The sequence below is a fragment of the Talpa europaea genome (genome assembly GCF_964194135.1).
Source record: "Talpa europaea genome assembly, chromosome: 12".
Taxonomy (NCBI): domain Eukaryota; kingdom Metazoa; phylum Chordata; class Mammalia; order Eulipotyphla; family Talpidae; genus Talpa; species Talpa europaea.
The window spans coordinates 35,944,137-35,972,098 of NC_140079.1; positions in this window are offsets into that span (position 1 = coordinate 35,944,137).

The following is a 27,962-nucleotide window of genomic DNA, read 5'->3' on the forward strand; positions in this document are numbered from 1 at the left end:
ACAAAACATAAAATGGGATAACATTTGCAGATTCTATATCTGATGAAGATCTTAGATCAATAACATAAAAATAACAAAATTCATAGTAAGAGACCATAAAAATGGATAAAGAATTTGAATAGATACTTGTCCATAAAAGTAATGCAAATGGCTGATAACCACACAAAAATACATTCAACATTACTAGACATCTGGAAAATGAAGATATGTCAAAACTGTCAAAAGGAGATACCAATTCACACATATACTAAGATATAACATAAAATATATAATATAAAAGATAGTATTTGTTGTCAACAAATCAGGAAAATATGGAGAAATTTGACCTCTCACACATTACTGGTAGAAATGTAGAATTTTGCAGCTGCTCTGGAAAAATATGTGTTAGTCTCTTTAAAAGTCAAGCAGAAAGTTATTATGTAAGTGCAATTCCACTGCTGGCACATACCCTAGAATTGAAATTATACATTCTCAAAAAAAAAAAAAAAAAAACCCACAAAAAACAAATCTGTGCATGATAGTCTACTGCAAAATGAACAATAGCCAAAAAGTGGGGCAACCCATGAACATATAAAATGCTTATCTATACAATGGCATTTTATTCAATCACAGGAATTCAATCAAAGGAAGTAGTGATGGATATTGCAAAATGGATGGATCTTGAAAACATTATGCTAAATATAACAAGGCAGTCACAAAAGACCACCTATTGTGATTCCATGATATAAAAAGATTCCATTTATATAGAATGTCCAGAACACATGAACTATAGAGATAGGGAATAAATTCGTGGATACCTAGAACTGAAGGGTTTCAGGGAAATTAATAATGACTGTTAATGGGTTCAGGGTTTCTTTTGGCCTGATGAAAATGTTCTAAGATGGATTATAAAATTGGTTCCAAAATTCAATAAATGTTTTAAAATCATCGATTGTACACTGATTCCACAGATTCTACATTGGCAATAATAGTAACAAGGTCTAACCTACTGACTACAATAGAATGTCAGTGGGGTAGACAAGCCTCAAACATTACTGAATCCTGACTTAAATCTTTGGCTCTATCTGATGTCTCTACTTGCTATGCATCTGTTCAGGACTCACATCTCCCTTTCCCACCTGCTACCTCCAGCACCATGCTTCTCCTGTAGCTGAAGAAATTCAGACTGAAAACTTAAGAGAGCTTTAGAGACTCAAAGTTCCCAGGAAAATTCATGAGATTTACTCTGTTTGGACCAATTTACAATATACGATTATCCTCTTATTCTAAACCACTGTGGCCAAGAGAAGGGCAAAGTATGTTGATTCACTTAGGATATGAAACCTGCCCATTGTCCCTGAAACAGTCACTGTGACTAGGGGGACTGGATATGCAGACTGACTTCAGTCTGTCAAGTGTTATTTCTCTCAGACCATTTGGCTAAGACAGAGAGAAGGGATCATTCCCAAAAGGGAACTGAAGTGAGTTTGTGGGAAGAAATCAGAACCACTAAAGATAAAGCAGGAATTGTGCAGGCAAATGGAGTGAGAAATTAAACAGAAAAATACAGTTATCTATTTTTACAGTCCTTGGTCATGTCCTTGACTTGTGTTTTATCCTAAGGAGCTAGCTTTAAATATGAATAGTTGTAAATATGACAATGGAGTGTTCAGATTTGTACTTCAGAAAATTTACTTGGTCTGCCAGGAGAGATCAAGTACTATATTCCGAGCTTCCACTAGACCTTCTCAATACATCTCCCCTTCCCTCTGACAACTCTTTAAAATCTCCAAGTAATTTTATATGTCATAAACTTCTGCTAATAGGAGCTGTGTTTAGGCTGAAGATAGAAAAGGAGACACATCAAGAAGAGATAGTACAAGACAGTAAATCAGGGGCTACCTGAGTACTGTGTTGAAATAGAGACTCTCTTCTTTATCCACAGTGGGTTTCAAACTTAGGAACTTCCAGGGTGTAATATGCAGGGAGAGACTGAAGAACAGACAGGTCACTCCAGAGTGATAGGGAGTTTTAGTGAACAAGGGAACTCACAAGACTCTGCTTGGGTAGCAAGAAAACCAGAGAGTTTTCTACATCACCCCAACCAAATCTCAACACATGCATAGAGGCTTTAACTGTGCTCAGTCACAGCTGTAGCCCAGATCATCTCAATAACACACTGCATGTTACAGCACATATTCTGAAGGCTACATGCTTGCAGCAGCTTTTGAAGATGAGAAAGCACATTCCAAGGGGCAAGGATGTAAAGCACATCCCAAGGGAAATGACTGAGTGGCATCCAAATGTCTGGGTCTAGCTCAAGGGACAATTCAGTGATCATTTCTTTTTGATGACCTTTCCCAGCAACGTAGTACAATCATTTTATTGATCATCTTTCCATTACATTCTAGATACCGTATGAGACTTGCTGTAAAGACAAGAAGATAAATAAGACACTATCTCCGCCACCAAAAAACTAACAGGGAAGTTGGAGGAGAGAAACATAGATCACTAGACTTCAGTCTATGAAAACTACCCATGGAAACTTATTCTCTGAGGGCAAAGGTCCACACTTGCTCAGACTGATCTTTAGGGCTTACGTCATTTTCAGGCACAGGATAGTCATTCAGCAATTACATGTGGAAAGAACAAACAATGATAGTTGAGAGATTAGCATCTCTGACTGTGGTGGTAACACTTGCCTGGGTTTTGAAAGAGAGGTAATATTATTAGAGAAGAAAGTAAATGAAGACATGAGAGATTTATGGGAAGAAACACCAACAATACCAATGTCAAGGTGAAGGGGAAGAAAATAATATTTAACATATGGAAAATAGAACTGTCTTGATCTTGACAGAAAGTTGTGAAGAAAGGGCTACAGAGCTAAATGTTGTCCTTCTTTCACTCAGGAGGAGACAATTTGTTCCCTGGCAAAAGAGTTTTTAGAGCTTGAAGGAAGATAGGCGTTAATGGAGTAAAAATGTTTTATGCTGTGGAGTGGTAGGCAGGAGATTGACATTGAGAATAGAAAACAGAAGCAGTGACCTTAGCCAACTAAAAAGAATCATAACCTACAGGAATTGCATCATGTTTTCATTAAACTACAGGATTTTGCCCTAATAAAATCAATAATAATTGTTATTTTCCTATAGACTGAACATGCCTTACAGAAACATTTCTCTATTCCATTAATGTGTATCACAAATAAAAACAGAAATGTGAGACTTGAAGGTAAAATTTATACTGGAGAAGCATATAGCCTAAGAGGTGACATGAAGACCAGTAAGCCAATGCAAAAGCACTTTTCAATATTACCTTTTCACTATGGTTTCCAAGCCTTAGGTGGAGTTTCATAAGGAGTGATATGGAATAATGCACCTCAGAATAATCTGGGGGAATTTAACAATAATAAAAAAAATGAATTAAATTCCAGACTTTTTAAAAAAATTATATATATTTTACATCATTCTTCCTTGTTGTACAATGTATGCTTTATCCTCTCAGCTGTAGTCTTTATAAAATTCCTATAACCAATTCACCTGTGCACCAACACCATAGTCCCTTGTGCTCTTCCCTCCCCTGTTTTGTTCCCTCTCACTACCCCTCCCAATGAATGTCTCTGATTAATAGTTACCTGTTTTTATTTATTATAATTATTTTTCCTGATCGCTTATTTGGTTCCCCTACATTTCTCCTATAAGTGAAACCTTCTGACATTTTTTTTTTTTCTTTCTGGCTTATTTAACTGAGCATAATCCCTTCCAGCTCCATCCATGTTGCAGCGAATGGCATGAGTTTATCTTTTTTGATTGCTGATATCTTCTTGATGCAGTCATCTATTTGGGGGCATTTGGATTGTCTCCATATCTAAGCTATTGTAAATAGAGCTGCAATAAACATAGGGGTGCAAGTATCCTTTTGGAGTAATGTTTTTGTATCCTTTGGGTAGATTCCTATGAGTGGAATTGCTGGTTCATATGGTAGCTCCATTTTTAGCAGTTTGAGGAACCTCTACGAGGGTTTCCATAGTGGTTGGACCAGTATGCATTCCCACCAGCAGTGCAGGAGAGTTTCTTTTTCTCTGCATCCTCATGACATTTGTTGTTACTTGCCTTTTTAATATGCGCCATTCTCACTGGTGTAAGGTGGTATCTCATTGTGGTTTTGATTTGCATTTCCCTTATTATAAGGGATGTTGAACATTTTTTCATATGCCTGTTGGCCATTTGCATTCCCTCTTGGAGAAGTGTCTTTTTCAGTTCTTCTGCCCATTTCCTGACTGGATTGTTTACTTTGCTTTTGTTGAGTCCTGTGAGTTCTTTGTATATCTTTATGATCAGTCCTTTATCAGTTGAGTGGAGTGCAAAGATTTTTTCCCAATCAGTGGGGTGTCTCTTTATTTTGGCTAATATCTCTTTTTCTATACAGAAGCTTTTCAGTTTTAGGTAATCCCAGCTGTTCATCTTTTCCTTCACTTTCTTTGCTTTGGGGGATGGTTCTTTAAAGATCCCATACATTTGCTGTGTCCCATACATTCTGAAGAGTTGTGTCCTCATTGTCCTGTGTCTCAATATGTTTTTTAATTTCTTTTTTTTTAAAAGATTTATTTATTTATTTATACAAGCACTGGGTACAGTTAGAAGTGCGGGAGGGTGAGAGAATCCACCAGAGCCAGAGTGGGGAACAGAACAGGCAGACTGATGAAATATACTGTTGAGGGGAGCAGTGGGAGTGGCAGGAGATGTCTGCGCGCCATGTGGGACCCTCGCAGGCTGCTGGGGATCAAACCGGTGCTGCAGAGGCTGTGGGCAGCTTCGCAGCCCAGCGCTCAACCACTGCACAACCAGGGGAGACCCAGTATTTTTTAATTTCTTCTTTGATCTCCTCATTGATCCAGTGTTCTTCTGTAGCGTGGGTTTCAATCTGCATGAGGTAGGAGGGTCCCTTGCTTTCTTTTCATGGTTTATTTCTAATTTGATACTTTTGTGGTCAGGGAAGATGGTATGATTTTGATCTTAATGTATCTATTGATGTCTGTCTTGTATCCCAGTATATGATCGATATTGTAGAATGATCCATGTGCACTTGAGAACAATGTGTCCTCAAATTTTTGGGGTCACAGCATCCTATAGATGTCTGTTAAGCCAGTGAGGGCTAGGTCCTTATTTAGAGCTTTAGTGCCCTTGCTTATTTTTTGTCTCATTGATATGTCCATCAATGAGAGTGGTGTGTTGAAGTCTCCTAGTACATATGTATTTGTTCTAATATCTGTTTTCAGAGATGATAATTGTCTGATATATGTTGGCACTTCTTCATTTGGTGAGTACATGTTAATGAGTGTCATATCTTCCTGATGTATTGTCCCCTTAATCATAACGTAGTGACTGTCTATGTCTCTTTTTACTTATTTTAGTTTGAAGTGTATTTTATCTGATATAAGCATTGCTGTTCCTGCCTTCTTTTTTTAGTCTATTTACTTGTAGGATTGTTTTCCAACATTTTACTTTCCATGTATGTTTATCTTTTGTAGTTAAATGTGTTTCCTGTAGACAGCAAAGGGTTGGGTTCCATTTTTAAATTCAGCCTGCCACTCTGTGTCTTTGTAATTGATGAGTTTAGTCCATTTACATTTAGAGTTAATATTGATACACTAGCATCCATATTTGGCATTTTGTCAGAGTCTTTTAGCAAGGGTCCCTAGGAATTGCATTAAAAAATGGTGAACTCAATGCAGTATAGCAAATGTTGATTTTTAATGATGCACACTTGAATCTTACATAATTATTATGCAATGTTACTCTACTGAGAGGTTATTCAGTTCTTTAGAATATAAGTTTTACAATTACTTAACAAATGCCAGTAGTTACCATTGCTAAAAAGCATAATTTAAAAAATGTTTCCTTAGACAATTTTATTTAAGGGAGCACATTCAGGTGGACCTCGTATAAGGAAAAATAAAAAAATGAGAATTCTCTCCATTTAAAATAAGGAAAGAGATTTATCTGTGCTCCTCTTTCTTAGAACATTTACTTTATAAAAATTATCCTTGTAAGAACAGTGTCCTCTTTGAAAAGTATACAAACATTTTTGAAAACCAGACAGGTACTTTGTCATTTTTATGACCTAGTAATGTCTTTCTTAAAATTGTGGGAGTCATCTTCCTGAAATGTAGACATTAAGGAAGAGAGTTTGTCTATATCCGAGTTTCTGGGGGAAAACTAAAGACTAACTTTTCTGGACCTTTTGCTCAAATTTATAAAGTTGCCTCCTATTACATGGATATGGATTTTTGTCTTTCCTGTGGATAAAGATAATAAAGTAACACAGACGGTCACTGACAACTAGGCATAGGGGGTGAAATATATGTGCCAAGAGGTATTTTTTTTTCTTTATTTGAGGATTTTTTTAAAGATTGATTTATTTATGCATACAAGATACTAGGGTACAGGACAGAGGTGTGGGGCGGTGAGAGGAGTCATCAGTTTCAGTGTTGGGAACAGAACAGGTGGACTGACTGAAATACACTGCTGAGGGGAGCAGTGGGAGAGTAAGGAGAGGTCTGCTGCGCCGTGTGGGTTATCTTCCTGGCCGGGGATCGAACTCATGCTGCAGTGGCTATAGATAGCTTCATAATGCTGAGACTTAACCCCTTGCACCACCAGGGAGTCCCCTACTTGATGATTTGATATTGGTTATCTTTGAAACATGTATATTGGGTATATCTTCTTGGCTATTCCATCTCTCATCTCTGTCATTTTTCTACTCTGAATTTCCAAATGATCAAGACTAAATATGTTTTCCTCTTCTGAACATCCCATTAAAGCTCATTTTAAATGATTATTCATGGGTTACCACTAAGTAGGTATGATATGTGTGTACTGCTTTCATTTATGTGAAAAAAAAACCCTAAATCTTGAAAATAAGAAAATGTACATCTTCTTATTAGGAGAATATAATTTTATATCTTCAATATTTTTAATGAAGTAAATAAAAGTAGTTGGTTTTCCAATGAAACTATTTAAAATGTGGAGATAATGTGTATATGTGTACTTTTATCATCTGCTGACAAGACATAATCTTGCATTTAAAATGAATATCAAAGAAGTATAAAAATAAGCCATAATCTCAAACAAAGCAAATACCATTCTTCCAGATCCAAACCACTATGTGACATTACTCTATCATAGGTATATTTATAATCCTAAATCAACATTTGGTTTTCAATGGTATGTGAAAATAATTGAATTTCTATTGTCTACACTAAATAAAGTGAAGGTTTCTACAAATGTGTGAGAAAGTTCTTAAGCTACTTGGTAGAGACCAATCCATGTCTTAGCCAGTCAGTAGGCCTGAAGTAGGAAAAGACAAATAAACAAACTAAAAAGACTACATGAAGGATAATGATAGGTATTAACTCAAGCTTTTAAATCAACATATAATCATCAGAAAATCAATATACCTTGAACTGGTTCTATTTCAAAGAAAAATAGATTGAGATAAATTGTAATAGCATTAGACAAAAAAGAATGATAGACATAATACCCAGTAGGGTTTATCTAAAGAATGAAAAGCTGTATTAACAATAAAAAATCAATGAAATTCACTATTTTAACAGAATAAAGAAGAAAAAAAAGAACATGTGATCACCCTAATAGATACAAAATGCATTTGAAAAAATCAATACTGATCCTAAAAAGAACATTACACAGACTGAGAATAGATATAAATTCTTCAATCTGATCAAGGTTACCTAAGAAAAACCTAGTTATATCATACTTAATGATGAAATATTGAACTCTTTCCTGATAAGATCAGAAGCAAGTCAAGACTCCTATTCTCACGATTCTACAAAACACTGTATCGGAGGTTTGTCTGTGTAAAAAGTATTAATAAATGAGTTTAGTAACAGCATAGAATATAAGTTTTATATACAAAAACTGGATTTAAAAAATATACTAACAACAATAATTTCAAAGAAAAAAATAAATTTTAATCTATAATAGCGCCAGGAGACAATTTTTTTTGCCTATTTTTAGCTAAAAATTATCATGGGTTTTCTGTCTTGATGGCCTGTATGTGTGATGAACTTTTGGTAGTATTTTCATCTTCAGCACAACTTTTGAAGTAGATGAGTTTTTTCTATATTACTCATTAAAATGACACTGTGGAGTCATATTTCAACTCAAGAGTTAAGGGACTACAACTCTATTATGTAGAAACTGTATATATTTTGGGAAAAACATAAAGTATGAGATTAGTTCACATAAAAGCTAATATTCTCAATGATAAAAAAAAAAAAAACCTGAAAGCTTTTCCATGAAGATCTGGCACAAGACAAGGATGTTGATGTTCAGCACAACTGTTCAACATAGTATTAAAGGTCCTAGATATAAAGGAATCCAAGATGGGAAAGAGGAAGTAAAACTATCACTGTATATATATGAAATGATAATATACACAGGAAACCCTAAAGAATTCAAAATAAACTAAATGAAACAATGAATTAGTATAGCAAAGTGGTAGGTCACAAAAACCAATTTAAAACATATCTGTTGCCTTCTTATATGCAAGTAATATTTTAGGAGAGGAAAAAAATCAAGATAACAATCCCACTTACATTCACACCAAAAATAAGTATAATACCTAGGTATAAACTTTAAAAAAGGATATAAAAGACCTGTTCAATATTATTGAAAGAAATAGAAGACACAAAGGTATGGGAATGACTGCTTGCTTATGGATTGGAAGAATTAAATGGTTAAAATGGCCAACTTACCAATTTAAAGATTCAGAGCAATTCCTATCAAAGCTTCAATGGCATTCTTCATAGAAATAAAACAAACATTTCTGAAATTTATGTGGAACCACAAAATACCCCAAATATCCAAAATAATTGGGACACAAAGAAAAATAACTGGTATCACACTGCCATACTTTAAACTATATTGCAAAGCTATAGTAATCAAAACAACATGACACTGAACTAAACAAACAAAAAATACACACCAATCAATGAATAGAATTAAGAGCCCAGAAAAAAGACCACAACTACATGGATAGATAATCCACAACACAGGTGTCTAGACCATACATTGGAAATAGTGTTGTCTCTTCTAGACAGACCATTATGGGAATTATTAAAACTTTGGAGAGACACTTATACAGATTTTAATTAGGGGTCTCCAATAACTGCTGATTGACAAGAAAAATACTATAGGAAACAATTATATGACAAAACATTGCAAAACAATTGATTACCATCTCAGAGACAGAAAGTAAGATAGTCATTGTTACTTCAGGAGAACACTATGTTCTCTTTTACTTACACTGGTTATTAGGTAACTAGAGAAAAATAACTGAAAGAAGGCTCATGTAGCATTTTACCCTAGAAATATTTCCAGTTTCATCATCTCTCACAGCAAAATTTTGGCAGAGAAAAACCTTTACATTCAAATCCTGAGGAGTAGAGAAAAGAGGAGTCCTTATTACATAAAGAGAAATTAGTCAGTCAGTTCCTTCAGAAAATATTTGCTATAGATGCCCTTTTAAACAGAAACCCAAGGGAATAGCTTGCTGAGTATAACACCCTGAGCGGAAAAACATCAGAGACTTAACACCCTTGACTCATCCAACAGAGTATTGATAGATAGCATATCAGTAACCATATATATTAAAATATGATTTAAAGCAGTTTGAATTGTGTTATGAAATGGCAGCTCTTAAAACATTTTAGGACATTTTAAATTTCTTGGCAAAACTGAAAGATGTCCCGATATCCCATGTACATACAGCACCCACATCATCTCCTCCATTACTCGCATATTTCCCTTGATAAACCAATAATGACACAACCTTATCACCTAAGTCAACAGTCTACTTTAAAATTCATTCATGGTGGTAAACATTTTATGGATTTGGACACGTAAAATGACACATATCTATCATTACAGTTTCATAAATAATAGTTTCATTGCTTCACTTTATACTCTGCTTATTCATTCCTACCCTCATCCCCCATGCCCACTCCTGGAAATCACTCGTCATTTTATTGTCTCCATAATTTTGTCTTTACCAGAATGCTATATGATTGGAATAATACACTATAAAGTCTTTTCAGATTGGCTTCTTTTATTTAGTAAGATGCATTTAAATTTCCGCCATATCTTTTGAAGATTTGTTACTTCTTACATATAGTGCTGAATAATAACATTCCATTGTGTGGCTATACCACAGTTTATCTACACATTTGCCCACTGTAGGACATCTTGGTTGATTCCAACTTTTGACAATTAAGCATCCAAGGGAACATATTTTTATGGACTGGAACATTTTGATCAAATTTTAGAATTATATCCTGCCATTCTCAAATGTTTAATTCATCCTAATTGATTCTCAACATTAAGCATTCAAGAAAATTGGGTTGACAACATTGTTGTACATTGAACCATGTAAATCACAAGGATACACTGAATAATTAACCTTGTACCTTACTTAGAAATTGGGTCTCTGAAAATACAATCTTATTACAAGGAAATCTTACTCTATTAGAATGGGCCATAGTCCAATAGGACTGATGTCAGGGAATAAGCTAAGATTGTGGGCCACCATTAGAGACTAGGAAGAGGAAGGAAGAATTCTACTGAGAGCCTCAGAGGGAACATGACCTTCACAGCACCTTGATTTCACACTTACAGGTTTCAACAGAAAAGAACAGATTTGTAGTCCTTTTGTTACTACATTTGAATAAAGTAAATCTTCAGAGTAATGTCTTCAATATAATTTTACCTCCCATAACTTAAACAATTTGTTTCATGGAGGAGACTATCTAGAAAACTAAACTGCAAGTAAGCAGTTTTATTTTTATTTTTATTTTTATTTTTTTGGTCCACTAAGTATACTTATCTGTCTCACCTTAAGTACAAGTTCTCTTGTACTGTTTCCTAAAATCTGCTATTAGTCTATTTGTTTCCAATATTTTTAGGCATTTGTTTCAGATTTGTTTTGTCTGCCTTCTGTAAAACATTAGTGTAAAATATTTCTGATCTCGTGTGGGGATTAAAATCCATTATGTAGAGAATATTAAGAGACTCTTTGGTTAGAGAAAGAATTGCTGGCTGTAGGCTTAATTAGTGTGCTTTGTTAGTCATGCTTAGTGGCATATGATGTAGCTAGATTCCCTTAAAATCAATGTTCTGCAAACCTGAAATATTAAAATCCCTCTGAAATTCTCTGCAAACTAAACATAAGTGATACTGTCCATACATAGTGAATTCATAAGTACAAGTCAGAACAGAAAAGACAGAATTGCTTACTGACCAACCATCTGGAGCTCTGCTATTTGTGGAAAAGTATGCTTATGACTCTAAAACTACTTGGAATTTAAGATTTAATCTGGCATTGGCTAATATGTTTCAAGACTGTCATATTTCCAGTTCTCATGAAAACTCCTTGACCTCTGAGGGACCAAATGCAGAAAACAATTGCCTAGAACTTTACTCCACAAAGTAAAGCTCACATACATTACTATATTTGGATACTTTGGAGGGAATTAATCATTTGTTGAATAATTATGGCAATATCATTGTCTGATTTGTCACCAAATTTAGAGGCTTTAATTAGCAAGTCACAGATTTCAACTCCCAATTCTCTACATGAATATGATGAGATACCTGCTCAATAAATTTTTTTAAAGATTTATTTAATTGTACAGGAACTGGGGTACAGTAAGAGGTGTGGGAGGGTGAAAGAATTCACCAGAGACAGGGCCGGGAGCAGAACAGGCAGATATACCGCAGACACTGCTGAGGTGGGCAGAGGGCGAGGCAGGAGAGGTCTGCCGTGCCATGTCGGTTTCTCCCCGGCGGGCTGGGAATCAAATCTTCGCTGTAGAGGCTGTGGAAAGCTTCACAGTGTGACACTCAACCTGCTGCACCACCGGGGAGGCCCTGTTCAATGATATTTTATAGAGAAAGAAACAAGTTCAAGACTCTTTGTCACCAGTGCCTAAGATATAGTAGAAGTTAAATGAATGTTTATTAAAAGGAGGGAAGAAGGAAGAATGAAAGAAAGGAAGTAGGGCCTCCCCTGGTGACACAGCGGTTGAGCACTGGGCTGCGAAGCTGCCCGCAGCCTCTGCAGCTCTGGTTCAATCCCCAGCCACCAGTGAGGGTCCCACATGGTGCGCAGACCTCTCCTTCTGCACCCGCTGCAACCCTCAGCAGTGTATTTTGTGTCTGTCTGTTCTGTTCCCCGCTCTGCCTCTGGTGAATTCTCTCACCCTCCCGCGCTTCTGACTGTACCCAGTGCATGTATAAACAAACAAACAAACAAATAAATAAATAAAACATGCCTCTATTTAAAAAAGATTACTAAAAGTTATCTCCAAAATTTAAAGTCTCAAGACCTAGAATTGGACAACTTACTTTCCAAATTCTTGTTCTTTCTAACACATTCATATTCTTTATAAGTGTTTCTGTGGTTTTATTTTTAAATCTTCATCTCATTTGTTGAGATGCTGAAAAATATCCAGTTAATGCAAAAGAAGACACAAAAGAGGGGAACAGATAAAAGATCAAAAGGGAAAAGAAACACTGTGAGAAAAACATCAACTTGCCTTTAGTTATATCAAATGTAAATGTTATAAAAACCCAAATTTTATAAAAAAAGAGGGGCCTCCCTGGTGGCACAGGCAGTTGAGCGCCGCACTGTAAAGCTGTCTTCAGCCTCAGCCGCACAGGTTCGATCCCGGCCCGCTGTTGAGAATCCCATATGGTGAAGCCGACCTCTCCTGTCTCGCTCACTGCTCCCCTCAGCAGTGCATTTCTATTTCTTCAGTTGGCCTGTTCTGTTTCCTGCTCTGTCGCTGGTGAATCCTCTCACCCTCCCGCACATCTGGCCTGTACCCCGGCTCTTGTATAAATAAATAAATATTTAAAAATTGGGGGCGGGAGGGGAGGGATTAGGGTCAGAATGGGGGGATTGCAATTGTATGGGGAATATAAAAATAAAATTTATTATTAAATAAATAAATAAATAAATTATCCATGTGCCAAGATGACTTGTCTTTTAAAAGTCTGTTGCAGACATCTTGGCTATGCCAATATTTCAGATAGGAAGAAGTAAAATTTCACTGTTTAAAAATGACAAAATTGATCATGCAAAAAAGCATCCTGAGGAATATATGAAACAAATGTTTGAATAAATTATATATTAAAGGAAAACTCAATTTTATCTTTAATTACGAGCAGCAAATAATTGAAAATTAAAATTTAAAATTGCATTTACTACTTTACTACTTACTAAAACAATAAAATGAACTAGGCATATTCAAGATTACATTATAAACTATGAATGACTAACAAAATGAAGGATAAATAAATTGAGAGATATACTATGCTTTTAATTGTTTATATTTTTCATTTTTACACAATGTATGCATTTTAATTTTTATTATAGACCTCATACAATTGTACCCCCCCTTATTTTGACCCTAATCCTTCTTCTTCCTGGCCTCCCCCATAGTGTGTCTCTGGTTTATAGTTGCTTGTTGATTTTGATTTTTACTTTGTATTAGTCTTTTTCCTGATCCCTTATTTAGGTTTTCTAAATTCCTCCTATGAGTGAGACCATCCGGTATTTTTCTTTTTCTTTTTGACTTATTTCGCTGAGCATGATCCTTTCTAGCTCCATCCATGTTGTTGCAAACTGCATGTGTTTATCTTTTTTGATTGCTGGGTAATATTCCATTGTGTAAATGTACCACATCTTCTTAATCCAGTCATCTATTTTTGGGCATTTGGGTTGTTTCCATAGTTTAGCTATTGTAAATAGTGCTGCTATAAACATAGGGGTGCAGGTGCCCTTTGGAATTAATGTTTCTGTGACCTACTAAAGATATAGCTTCCAAATGATCCAGCAATTCCACTCCTAGGTACTGTGCTTTTTAAATGGAATACTCAAAATTAACATTTCAACTTTCCCTTAATCAACCTGTGTATTTAAAATCATCTCAGTTATAACCATATCAAATTTTGTAACCCAAATTAACAAATTGTTTTGTAAATTTTATGGAAATCAGAGAAGTTAGAGTAGACACAAAAGAAACTTAGAAAAGAATAATAGAGGGCCTCCCCTGATGGCGCAGCAGTTGAGCGCTGGGCTGTGAAGCTGCCCATGGCCTCTGCAGCGCCAGTTCAATCCCTGGCCGCTGGCAAGGGTCCCACATGGCAAGACAGACTTCTCCTGTCACGCCCGCTGCTCCCCTCAGCAGTGTGTTTTGTCGGTCTGCCTGTTCTGTTCCCTGCTCTGGCTCTGGTGAATTCTCTTACCCTCCCGTGCTTCTGACTGTACCCAGTGCTTGTATAAATAAAATAAATAAATCTTAAAAAAAAATAATAATACTAGAGAATTCATTGTGCCTGACTTCACTACTTAGAGAAACAATAATCAATAAAATGTAATTTTGAAAGAAAGAAAGATATATCAATTAGATTAAATGATTCTGAAACAGGGCCTCCCCTGTAGTGCAGTGGTTGAGACTGGGCTGTGAAGCTGCCTGCAGCCTCTGCAGCGCCGATTGGATCCCTGGCCGCCAGGCGAGGGTCCCACATGGCGCACAGACCTCTCCTGCCGCCCACTGCTCCCCTCAGCATGTACTTCGGTCCTTCTGCCTGTTCTGCTCCCTGCTCTGGCTCTGGTGAATTCTCTCACCCTCCCATGCTTCTGACTGTAACCAGTGCTTGTATAAATAAATAAATCTTTAAAAAATAAAAATAAAAAAATAAATGATTCTGAAACACACTCACATATATATGGAAATTTATTTTTTTGCACAGGTATTAAAAGCCATTGACTTAGGAAAATATTTTCAATAAATGATGCTAGGACAACTGGATAATTATATGTGAAAAGAAAACCATTACCCCATCACATATCACATGCAAAATAAATAAGATGTACCATACATTGTGACAATAATGCCAAAACTGTAAACATTCTAAAAGAAAAATAAGGGAGAATATATTTTCTTTTGTCATTCTGGATTAACAGATGTTTACTGTACAGGACACAGGAACCAGTAACTAAAGAAAATTGACAGGACAGACTGTCAAAATGAAAAATTTCTCATCGAAAGATATCAATAACAGTCAAGCTAAAGGTCTGAGAAGGATATTAGATAGTCATATCTCATAAAAGACAAATATAGAGGGGCTTCCTTGGTGGCGCAGCAGGTTATGCGCAGCACTGTGAACCTGTCTGAAGCCTCTGCAGTGCCAGTTCAATTCCCTGCCCTCCAGGGAGAATCCTACATGGTGGAGCAGATCGCTCCTGTCTCTCCCACTGCTCCCCTCAGCAGCGTGTTCAGTCATCTACCTGTTCTGCTCCCCGCTCTTTCTCTGATGAATCCTCTCACCTTCCCATGCCTCTGGCATATACCCCAGCTCTTACATAAATAAAAAAAATAATAATAAATCTTTTTGAAAAAAGACAGATATAGAATATGAAGTACTCCTGCAACTGGAGAAAAATTAGTTCAGTAAATAAAAAGACTTGAACAGTGACTTGACAAAGGAGGTCATAAAAATGGCCAGCAACATATCAACTCAATATATTTGATCTCCAGGGAAATTAAATCACTATTCATGCATTGCAATGACTAAAACAGTATCTACGTGATTCCTGATAGTGGGTAAAATAATATAATTTGTTTGGGAAAAAATGATTTCTTTCAAAGCTAAATATTAATCTACTCATGGCCCAAGTTATATCCCTAGATATATGCATAAGGAAATAAAAACTTTTTCATAGGGATCATATTATATTCATGGTGCAGGAATGGCACCATGCAGGATCTCCATGACCTTATGCAAATGGGTGAAGAGTAAAGGAGAGTCCTGGAGCCTTCTCTGGCTTTTTAAGGATTTTATTGATCTTTTACCATGTATACATCAGGCAGGGGTGCCGGGAGGGGGCATGGACAGTAGGCTCACAGGCCTCCCAGCACCAAGGAAGTCTTTACTCTTCCTGGGCTTTCCGGCATTCTCTTGCGGCCTCTGCTTCTCTGCTGGTTCTCTTACGGTCTCTCGCTTGTTCTTCTTCTTTCTGCTCAGCTGGCATCTCCGTGATGGCACCCTTATAAGCCCAGTCTTAGCCCAGTTATACCCACATACATATGCCCACACCCCACTCCTGGTGCCTGCCATCAGGCATGAATTCAGGACCACAGATCCATTATCAATCTTAATGACGGGAGGGCAGAAAATCCTGCCATCATTTACCCTACAGTATGTTAATTCACAATAATTATTAAATATGAATGTCTACTCAAAGGGGACTGAATAAATAGTAGTATATTCACTCCTTACAATATTATTTGAGAATAAAAAGAGAATGACTTATTTGCACAATCACATCAATAATGAGTCACTGTGCTAGTGAAAGAAATGGGACATTGAAAGATACATATAATTTGACTCATAGCATTCTAATTTGAGCAACACAAATTCAGAAAGAAAAAAAAAATCAGAAAACTATTTCCTTTCAGGGGTTGTTGAGTCACAAAGGACACAGGGGATATTTTTTCCTCATGGAATATTCTGTGTCTCCTTAGGGATGATGACTACAGAGAAGTAACTCACCTCTAAACTCTACAATTTTAAGCTCAGGCCTCCTTGGTGGCCTAGGAGTTAAGTCTCAGTACTGTCACCTTTATGGCCTAAGTTCAATCCGTGGCCAGGGAGCTGATCCACATGGCATAGCAGACCTCCCCTGTCTCACCACTCCTCCCCTGAGCAGTGTATCACAGTAAATCTGGCTGTTGTGCTACTCACTCTTTCTCTAATGAATCCTCTCACCCCTTGCACCTCTGACCTACACCCCAGTTCTTCTGATGCAAAAATAAAATAAGATTCTAAGCTCTCAAAACTCAATGAATGATAATATTAAACTTACTCACTTTACATTATGTCACTTGTCCTGCAAAAAGGAGTTGTAAACAATTACCAACTCTCGTTAATGTTTGCTTTTCACAGCAACATGGATTAGAAAATCTTAAACTAACTTCTGGGTCTTTTAAGCAAATGAATAAATACATTGAGAGTAGCAGAAGCCAGGTTTCTCACTGCTGAATACAGAGAAAAAAATGCAACAATTGAAATATAACTACTCCTGCTGGACTGAAATTAGAGACAGTATGAAAATATGGATTCATATGATAATACAGAAATATGCATAGCTATATGTATATGCATGTGACTCTGTCTATATGTGAGCTCTCTGGCAAAGCCCAAGAACAATGCACATTTGTAGCAGTGACCATATGTAGGACCAGATCTTGCCTTGTACATACCACATCACATGAAAAGGAACAAAGCTTTTTATAAAAGTTCTTGACTCCAAGACTGGGGCAGGAAAAGTTCCCTAACAGCCAAGATCACCTTAAGATGGAAAGTAAGATAGTAGTAGAAGAATCCAAGGATCATGGCTGAACTACACTGGAACTTTCTTGAAAGAACTTCCACTGGCCAAACCTGGGATCATTTCAGCAATAAAATAAATAATGAGGAAAAGATTGCAAACCATTGGCTAAAATAAGAACAGTGAATCTATCCTAATACAGAGAGTCAACTGAATAAACAAATAAGGAAAAGGGAAAGCCCTTCCTTAGAATACCAACTAACAAAGAGTAACAACAAAGAAAATGGTATTTTGTTATTTATTTGTCAATTGATGCTACAAGCAGTGGCTGAAAATATGACAAGAATTTATATTAAACATATTGCTAGTATAGAGACATTAGCATAGCTAAATAACCAGACTAATGCAGTCAATATTGTGATGAAACATGTTTTGCAGTGGTGTATCTATTCAGGTGCGAGGGTGGAGGGCTGCCATAAATGAAACCATGAAAATCATTCAGACAACCCCAATTCAGGAATATTCATTAAATAAATCCCTATGGACAACCTTCAAAATAATTAAGATCAAAGAGCAAAAACAATGCTGAAAAATTACTCCAGATAAAAATGACCTGAAAAGACACACAATGAAATTCTAAAAGTGGCCATAGACTGAATCTTGGACTAGAGAAAAATCAAGATATAAACATTACTGTTTAATCAATGCTTTTTTTTAATAAAGCACCAATGTTAAATTTCCTAATTTTGATAACTCTTTTTTTTTGTTTGGATAAAGAAAAAGTTTATTAAAGAAAAAAGGAACAGAAATAAAGTGGGCTTGATAACACTTCTTTGGCTCCATAAAGCTATTTCTTTGATCTGAGGAAACAGATGCAAAAATATTTAAGGGTAGTAAGGACCATGATACTTCCCACTTATAGCTAAATAGCTATACAGGCAGAGATATATGGGAAAGAAAGGAGAAGAATGAGGAGAGAGATAGAAACAAATCACAAAATATAAACAACCAGTGAATCCATGGATTTCTTGTTTTATTTGTATAACTTCTCTGTAGTGTTGAAATTTCAAATTAAAATAAACATAAAAATAACTTAGAAGACTTCTACAAAGGAGGTTTGATAAATGTAAAGCTACAAGTGGTTGACATATATGGCTGATTACCTAAAGAGTGGATTTTTTAATAGAAGGGTTATCTTTTTTCTCGAGCAGTCACTCTGTGTGATACAATCAGAGCAATTTCAAGGAGACAAATAATTAGAATCCCCAAAATAGCTGGGCATTGTCTTTCTACTAACTACAAACTGGTTTTCAACACAAACAACAAACCCTTTCATTTAAAAGACTTTCAAAGCAATTCTTCACACACAGCTGACTAGTCCACATCCTACTTTCTTAAAAATCATCATTTGTAAGTTCTATGTTTTCACCCAAACTCTCTATATTGCTGCATTATACTCAAGTTATTCTGTGCTACCCACTATCCAGAATTTCTCTCTGCCTCCGAAGGAAACTTACTCCTTTTTCCAAATTCAATTTCTTTCTTTCCTAGAACCACCCTTTTCCTGGACTATTGCTTTCATCCTGCCTGGCCAGGAGCTCAAATATGTTCTCAGTCCCATCACTTGTCAAGGAGTTCCAAAATTCTCTCCCTTCCTTTTGCAATTTTTCTCCCTCATTTCTATTGATACCTTTCCAGATCTCTCTCTCTCTCTCTGTCTCTCTCTCTCTCTCGCTCTCTCAATAATCAATAAATCAATATCTATCTATCATCTATCTATTATCTATCTCTTTTATCTTTAAAAAATTAACTAAAACTCAAACCAAAAATTATCTAAAAGCATTGTCTCTTTGAATGATCTATTTTCACACTTTCTCTTTTCAGTGTTATAACCTCCCCAGACCTCAAAAGTAGGTATTTTTGAGACTTTATATTTTTAGAGCAGTTTTATTTTTATAAAAAATTTGAGAGGAAGGTACAGAGATTACCCATATACTCATGCCCCCACACATGCATAGCCCTCCTCATTGTTAACATCACTCATCATGACTTTACATTTTTTAACTAAGGGTAAACCTGCATTGAAACTTCATGTTCATCCACAGTCAATAATCTGCTTTAGGGGTCACTCTTGGTGTTGTGAATTCTATGAGCACAGACAGAATATATCCATTGTTATAATATCACACAGAATATTTTTACTGCTCTTAATAAACTGTGTTCTGCTTATTCATTTCTCATGACACAAATGGCTTTAGTTTAGTTTTGTTTTGTTTTGTTTTTCCCCCTGGAGCAATAGGGTTTACTACTCACTAAGATGTTTACCTGAATAATTAATTTAATAATCACCATAAACCTCAAAGTTCAATGCAGCTATAATCTCATTCTTGAGAGGAAAGAAATAGAAAATCATAAATTAACTAATTTGCCCAAAGTCATGTGGCTAATTAGTAGACGAGGCAGGTTTTGAACCAGGGAGGCTAACTGCAGACTCCAGAGCTTATCTGTTCTACTCCACAATTCCAAACTAATTTACTGCTATCCATGACTTCCACCTCTCAGTGCAAACCCACACAGATGCTCCTGAAGTCGACCATGATTTTTCTCAGGGTGTCTAGGGCTTCACATTGTTGAGAGTACAATATTGTGGTTTAAAATCTTAGCTACTTGAGCAGGAAATAAATGAATGTGAATTCCAGAGGCACCTTCTTTCTAGCTGCATGACATGGCACTGACCACTAAAGTCAGGCTCTATCCGTATTGTATAGGAGTAAAATAGATCTATCTCAAATGATTTCCTTTATGAACTACATTAAATGTGGTCATGCATTAGAGAATGCTTATTCTAGTGCTTAACATTATATTTGTCACATTTAGGTTTCAATAAATGGCAGCAATTACTTTCCACACTCGACTTTGATTCATTTACTTCTTCACTGATAATTCTTTATGGCTCCCAGTCCCTCTTTCTCATACAAACCACAAAAATTCCCTCTCAGCTCTGTCTCCTGTATATACACATTTTCTTGTATTTCCGACTGGAAACACTGCTACAGCTACACATGACTGCAGAGGACATTGAATCAGTACCTCAGACTCTGAAAGTTCTCTGATCTTCAGAGCTAATCTCCATTACATGTTGTTAGCTATCACTTGGCAGCCTCCTTAATGGCACACAAATTCTCTGATAAATAGGTTCAGCTCTTAGCAAGTCCAGCTACCTCTTTGTTCTTTGTCCATCACATATCATTTTGACAGTCCTTTCATCTTCAACATCACTGGGAAGATCTATGGGATATGACCAGTGAATAATGATGCTAATTTTTGTTGTAAACTGGACCCATTGAATGTGAGGGGGAATAATCAGGCACAAGGGGTCAAAAGGGCCCATTCAAATATGGAGAAGGCAGGGCCTCCCCTGGTGGTGCACGCAGTTAAGCACTGCGCTATGAAGCTGCCTGCAGCCTTTACAGTGCAGGTTCGATCCTGGCCAGCCGGCAAGGGTCCCACATGGCAAGACAGACCTTTCCTGCTGCACCCGCTGCTCCCTTCAGCAGTGTATTTCGTCCGTCGCCTGTTCTGTTCCCCACTCTATCTCTGGTGAATTCTCTCACCCTCCTGCGCATCTGGCCTGTGCCCCAGTTCTTGTATAAAATAAATAAATCTTAAAAAACACACACACACACACAAACATGGAGAAGGCAGATATGCTGTGGCCACAGAGGTTGGCAGAGACTAAGATGGGTAGGCAGAAAGATACCACCAAGCTGTTAAACATAGTTTGGTAAGAGGCAAAATAATATTCTTTGTAATTTATCAGGAAAAAAAAATTGTTCTGACATTTAAAATTTCAGTATTTACAGAGATATTTTCTCTATACTTTCTTCAATCGATTATATGCCAGACCGTGATTATATTTAAGTAGGTTTGATCATTTTGTCTTAGTAGGGCAGGGCAGATATGAAGCGTTAAATCTTCTCTCTACTATCACTCTAAGAAGTGAACTTTATATGAGAGTTTAAAATTTTCTCCTGTATCTAAGAATCTTTATGTCTAAAGATGCAAAGATCAGTAAATAGTGTTATGGGCTGAACTGTGTCTGCCCAGACATTCCCTTGGTGAAAGCCATACCATCAGTACCTCAGACTACAGTATTTGGAGACAGGGTCTTTAATGAGATAACTAAATTAAAAAGAGGTTATCAGGGTGGTTTCTAATCCAATACAACTAATATCCTTATAATCCCCAGGCCTCTCTTTCAATAGATATTTATAGAGAAAATATGATGCAAAAGGGAGAAAATATGGTAATGCATTAAGGCATTGCTATTTTTTTTTAATTTGTGTGTTATACATTTAGATAACATTAAATGAATTCCTACTATTAAAACTGAAGCCAAAAAGGTAAAACACGACAAGATATACATCGCAATAACATCTTTAAATACTCATCACCCAAAGCAAAGAAAGTGAAAGAAAAGATAAACACCTGGGATTACATCAAACTGAAAAGCTGCTGCACAGCAAAAGAGACATTAACCAAAACAGAGAGACACCCCACTAATTGGGAAAAAAAATCTTTGCACTCCAGTCAACTGATAAGGGACTGATCACAAAGATATACAAAGAACTCACAGGACTCAACAAAAACTAAATAAACAATTCAGTCAAGAAATGGGCAGAAGAACTTAAAAGAACTTAAAAGAACTTCCTCTTTGGAGAAAATGCAAATGGCTAACAGGCATATGAAAAAATGTTCAACATCCCCTATCATCTGGGAAACGCAAATTAAAACCACACTGAGATATCACCTTACACCAGTAAGAATGGTACATATCAAAATAACTAGCAACAGCGAATGTTGGCGAGGATGTGATGAAAAAGGAACTCTCCTGCATTGCTGGTGGGAGTGCAGACTGGTGCAATCAGTATGGAAAGCTGTCTGGAGGTTCCTCAGTCTACTAAAAATGGAGCTACTATATGACCCGGCAATTCCACTACAGGGATCTACCCAAATGACACAAAAACATTGATTCAAAAGAACACCTGTACATCTATGTTTATTGCAGCACTATTTGCAATAGGTAAAACCTGGAAACAACCCAAATGCCCAAAATAGATGACTGGATCAAGAAGATGTGGCATGGAATATTGGAATATTATTATTACAATGGAATATTATTCAGCAACGAAAAAAGATAAACTCATGTCATTTGCAGTGACATGAATGGAACTAGAAAAAAATATGCTCAGTGAAATAAGTGGATGGTTTCACTTATAGCAGAAATATAGCGGAACCAAATAAGATATCAGTGTAAAAAAAAGACAACAGTACAAAATACAGCAAAGCAAAAACAGACAATTATAAATTAGAGACATCCTGCAGGGGAGAAGGAGGGCGAGGGTTCAGAGGGAGGGAGGGAGGAGCACAGGGGACTGAGGTGATGGTGCTCAGGTGCACTGGTAAAAGAAACTCTATGGGGACTGCACCTGAGGGCGTGTGGGAAAGCAAATATTGTTTGAATATGAACAATGATGTAAAAGAAAAAAAAATAATATTAAAAAACTGAAGACAAAAACATATTTAAACTTTCCTTGTTCCACATTTTTATGTTGTAATGTTGCTAAATTCTGTCTCGACAGATTTTTAAACAATAGTATTTTTTCAATGACACTAGTGTCGTAGAATACTTTGTATTTGTTCATTTATAATCCATATTTAATGGATTTATAGTCACTGTTCTTTTATTGAGGCAACAAGAGTTTACAACATTGTATATGACATAGAGTTATAGATTCATCCTTCTCATTTAATTCGTATACTTTGCTAGACTGAACATCATCATAAATTAATTTTGTTTTCTGTTTTAATTTTTCACCAAAAAAGTCACATAAATATAGTTATTCTTTTGCCTTGCAAATCTAGAATGGTAATCTCCTGGCTTTAAATTTGAAAATCATTTATATACTTAGAAGATAAATTGCCATATATCAAAAGTCTGTGGGGAATATTTTTTTTCCTGAGAATAATATTACAAGGTAGATCTCTGAACCAACCATGATAGTTCTTGCTTATATATCATTTTTTTCACCTGTGTGACTACACAGCTTTCTCTTTAGTCCTAAAATTGATATTATCAAAATATACATTGAGCTTGTCCTTAAGGTACTTGAGGCTTCTTTTCAATTAGAAGGTATGTTTACTTCAGAAAACTACTTTCTATTACACACAATTGCATGTATTTTTCCTTTCTGGTCATCTAGTTTTATTAATCTTGTATCTTTGGGCAAATTCTCTTTTCTCCCATTTCATTCCCTGGGACACCATTTGAGGCTACCCTACTCCATGGTCACCAATCACTTAGAGAGTCAAGTGGTATTCAGAGTTGTACAATATGGTGGATGGGGTCTAATCATATCAACTGAAATAGTCGTCCTGATAAAATAATTATAGGAAAGGACTTTTAGAACTCTGAAACTTAATTTTACCAAAGTTACTATAGTCATGGATGTCAAAGGAGGTAAGTGCCTATTTCTAATGCCTTGACTGAATCTGATATATTGTTTCCTCTTTCAATCCCCCCTCTCCTTCCCTCCACCCCCTCTTTCTTTACCTGTTTCTATGGTAAATTACATTGATTGATTTTTGCATTTGGTAACAACTTTGCATTCCCAAAATAAACTACACTTGGTTGTCAGGGAAGGATAAAGAAGATCCAGGCTGTCATCATGACTCAGTCTATTAACAACAAATTGTGTGCACTACAAAATTGCTGCTGATTCCCATCCACTCAAATCTCTCAGTAACAACTATTATAGCTCACTCTATGTGGAAACACATAGTAATGGTCATTTGGGGAAAGGTAGTTCACCCTGGCCAAGGTGATGCTTTAAAAGTCTCTGCCTCCTTCAATTTCTTCAATCCAAGTTCAGTTCTTTATGTCTCTTCCCATCCTCACTTTGATTTTCATATGTGTACCCCATGTCATTTCCCAAGGTTATGGGAGTATGAATTTCATTTGGAGTCCTCAGAATTCTGTACTATCAAGATAGATCATACCTGGCACTGTGATTCTGTAGTCCACCCAACTTGTTCTCTTTTTCAGGTTGAGAGTGGTGCTGTTCCCAGACTTTTGTATCCTAGCTAGAATCACAACTGTCAATCTCTACCTATTATCTCACCAGTTGCCAGTTCAACTTTGAATGTGATGTTAAAATATTTAAAATGCATTTTTTCCTTACCTTTCATGTAAGAACTATCTGGGCATTTTTTCCCATTGGATACAAAATTTAATTTGAAACATTTTTTTCCCTTAGATTCTTATGCTTTAAACCTGCAACACTTGTTTACCTTTCTTTCCTTTTTTTGCATCAAATTAAGCTTATTAAGTAAAATAAGTTTATATCTTTGTATCTGCTCCAAGGGTTATGAGCTCAAACAACTACAAATGCATACTTCTTTTCTGCCTACATTTAAATAAGGCAGAATCTTGACATCCATAATGGAAGACTCAAGATTAAAAGTAGTTCATATGAAGAAAAAATGGCTTTCATTTTAAGTTGAATACATGCTAAGGTTAACAAAATTTCCTGAAAATTAAACAATGCATGCCTCAGTTACTTTAGCAGAGGATAGTTTCAGTAGCAAATATTAACAATTAGGAGTGCATTAAAGAATATACAGACAAGGGGTCTAAAAACAATGACTTTGACATAAATTGTGATGACTAATAATATACATGGAGCAAAGGAGGTTTAGAGAAGTCATAAGTATCTGAGGACTGCCATGTAAAGATGGAGTAGACTTACATGTAATCCCATAGGAAAAAAAAAGTTAACAAACAATAGAACTTACAATGAGGCAGATTTTGATTCACTAACAAAATTAAAAAATGATCAATGGACAATCTCTTCCATGAAAATATTTGGTATATGGAACTGGAAGAGACAGGTAAGAAACAGTTAAGTGGTTTTTACTTCTGTCTGCATAACTGCACCAACTGGGAAGCTGATCAAATGTACAAATTTGATGATGCTATAGCACAAAACTTCTGATTCAACAGATGTAGGACTGAGCTCAGTTTTTTTTAATAAACTTTCCCAAATTAATTTAATATTCTGTCAAGGTCAAGCATCAGTGGATCAGATGGTATCCAGGATTCAGTAAAACTCTCTAACGATATTTCGGATATTTTAACTAGACTGAATGTCTATTTGGGAAAAAAAAAAAACATAATAGAACTCCCTTCTGTTTACGATAGTCATTTTCTGATGTTGGCAAGCCTAAAGATAATTAAAACTGCCTTTCTTTGGATCACTTCTTGCAGTTTTCCTATTCTAGAAATGTGTTCCATTTACTTAATAATCACTGCCCCAATTTATCCAGTTCTCTGGCTCCTAATGGCCACGCCAATCCTAAATCTCTTTATCCCTGTTCTTTTTAGCCAAACACCTTCTTGTATTACATGTTCTTTTGAAGAATATTTCTGTGACTCAAGATACCAACATTATCACCATTCTAAAGAACTAAATCCTTAATACTAAGCATTTCCAAACTTTCATTTCTGTGTCAGTCATACAATTTTCACTTTCACAGACAGCAATATTTCTAAAAATTACCTTTAGTGATTGATATTTTCTCCATCAATAATGAATACTTTGGGTGGATTTTCAAAATTTTACTAAAATTCCCAATTTTTTGTTAAAGTTACTTTTTAAAAAAAATATTAGAAGTCTTTTATTCTCTTTCATACCTATCATGCTTGGGGAAACGGGCTCCAGCAGCTCAGACTTCTTCCCATGGTTTCTCACAAAGCATTCCTCTGGGTGGGCAGGCTGGAGTATCAACTAACCTCAAGTAACTTTCTTTTTAGCTTCCTTTTTAATTTTCCTGATAATTTTCATTCACACCTTTCAGGAAGCTCTCTCTGCTCTTAGAGTACTTAATATGCTCATTGTGAATATTAATCCTCTTGGAAAGAACGTTGTCCTTTATCTGTTTGTTTACGGCAATGCCAACTGCATGCCAGGTAAGGTCATAGACTATTCCAGTGTTGCCATGGTAACTTGGCTGGGGCATTCCTTTTTGAACAGTGCTCACTCCTTGTGGTCTGCAATGTCACCTTTCTCATCAATTCATATGAGAAATGACTCCATGTTTTCTAAAAGGCCTGGAAGACATACAACAGTTGCATCTTCTCTTCACCTCTATGGTGGTCACTTTGATGATTTACTAGAAAATGGTAATTCCCACAAATTCCCAAGATTATAACTATTTGTCAACAAAGTCCTGGTGATCTATCATCTTATGGATGCTCTGTAATGATCTCCCTCTATTCTCCCTGTCCTCTACTCTGCACTAGGTCCATGGGCTTTCCTGGACTTCTCTTGCTTACCAAGAGCCCAGGTCTTCTTCAGAAACACTGCACTCGCCACTCCTCTGAGTTCTTTTCACTCACTAGAAAGCTGCATAATATTCTCAAGTCTTTTTTCTTTAGCTAAACATCACTTCATGAGAAATGCCATCCTTTAGAGCCCTAAATCTCTTACCTGTCTGTATGTCCTTCCATAGCACTTACTTCTTGCAATAATTTTTATTTAGTTGTCTGTTTCTTTCCACCTAGCTGATATTAATATGTAAGCTCCCTGAGGCAGAGACTCAGATGCATTTAATTATGGTTTATCCTCCAGTGTTCATATCAGTGACTCACACATAGCAGGTGTTCAGTAAATATTTGTTGAATGAATAAGTGGAAGGATAGATAATGAGGAAATTTCAATCCTGGGCATTACAATTTGTCTGTCAATCTAAACTCCTGATTGAGCTAAATCTGGAATGCCCAGGCCTTTTGCTTTTCTCTGTATTGAAGCAGTTGGTTGCAGAGAGGAGAGTCAATATAAGGAAGAGTTTAAGGAATTTGAGAGTTAGTCAAGCTTTGCATTTTTATCCTTTTAGTGGTGGTTGTAAGAATGTGTACTAGTTAGTTTAAGTCATTATGAAATACACAAGAGAGTCATCATGGACAAATATGGAGGCATGCGAAACAACAAGTAATAAGAGATGTGATTTCCAGACCATACACAACAAAGGTGCATGCTGTGCATTGTTATACTTTCAAGGTAGAATATTATCTTGGTTTTTACAAAGTATTTCCCTAAAGCAATAAACATAGTAATTCAATTATCAGTTCCATTTAATTACTGGGGTAATATACTTAATTGATATACTCTAATTTCAGTCCTGTTAAATGTAACAAATCTCTGGTGTGAAATAATTTTAACAATCAACATAAAAATGGTGATCACATTAGTGTAATTTTATATTCTGCATAGATATTACAGTTTAGCTCAACCTATAATTAAGGCTTACACTAGAAATATGAATGTTTGTATACATAAGTAATTTAAGTTTAAAACAGCTGCCCTTCTAAATATACTGTAAAGATGTCAAGTGAATTTGATTTTGCATTTCTCTGAGGGTATACATTTGTGGGGGAAATGTCTGCATAAGTAGAAGTCTCCATTTGTTTATGAACTTTTCAACACTGCTACCACCCCTGCAGCTATTTA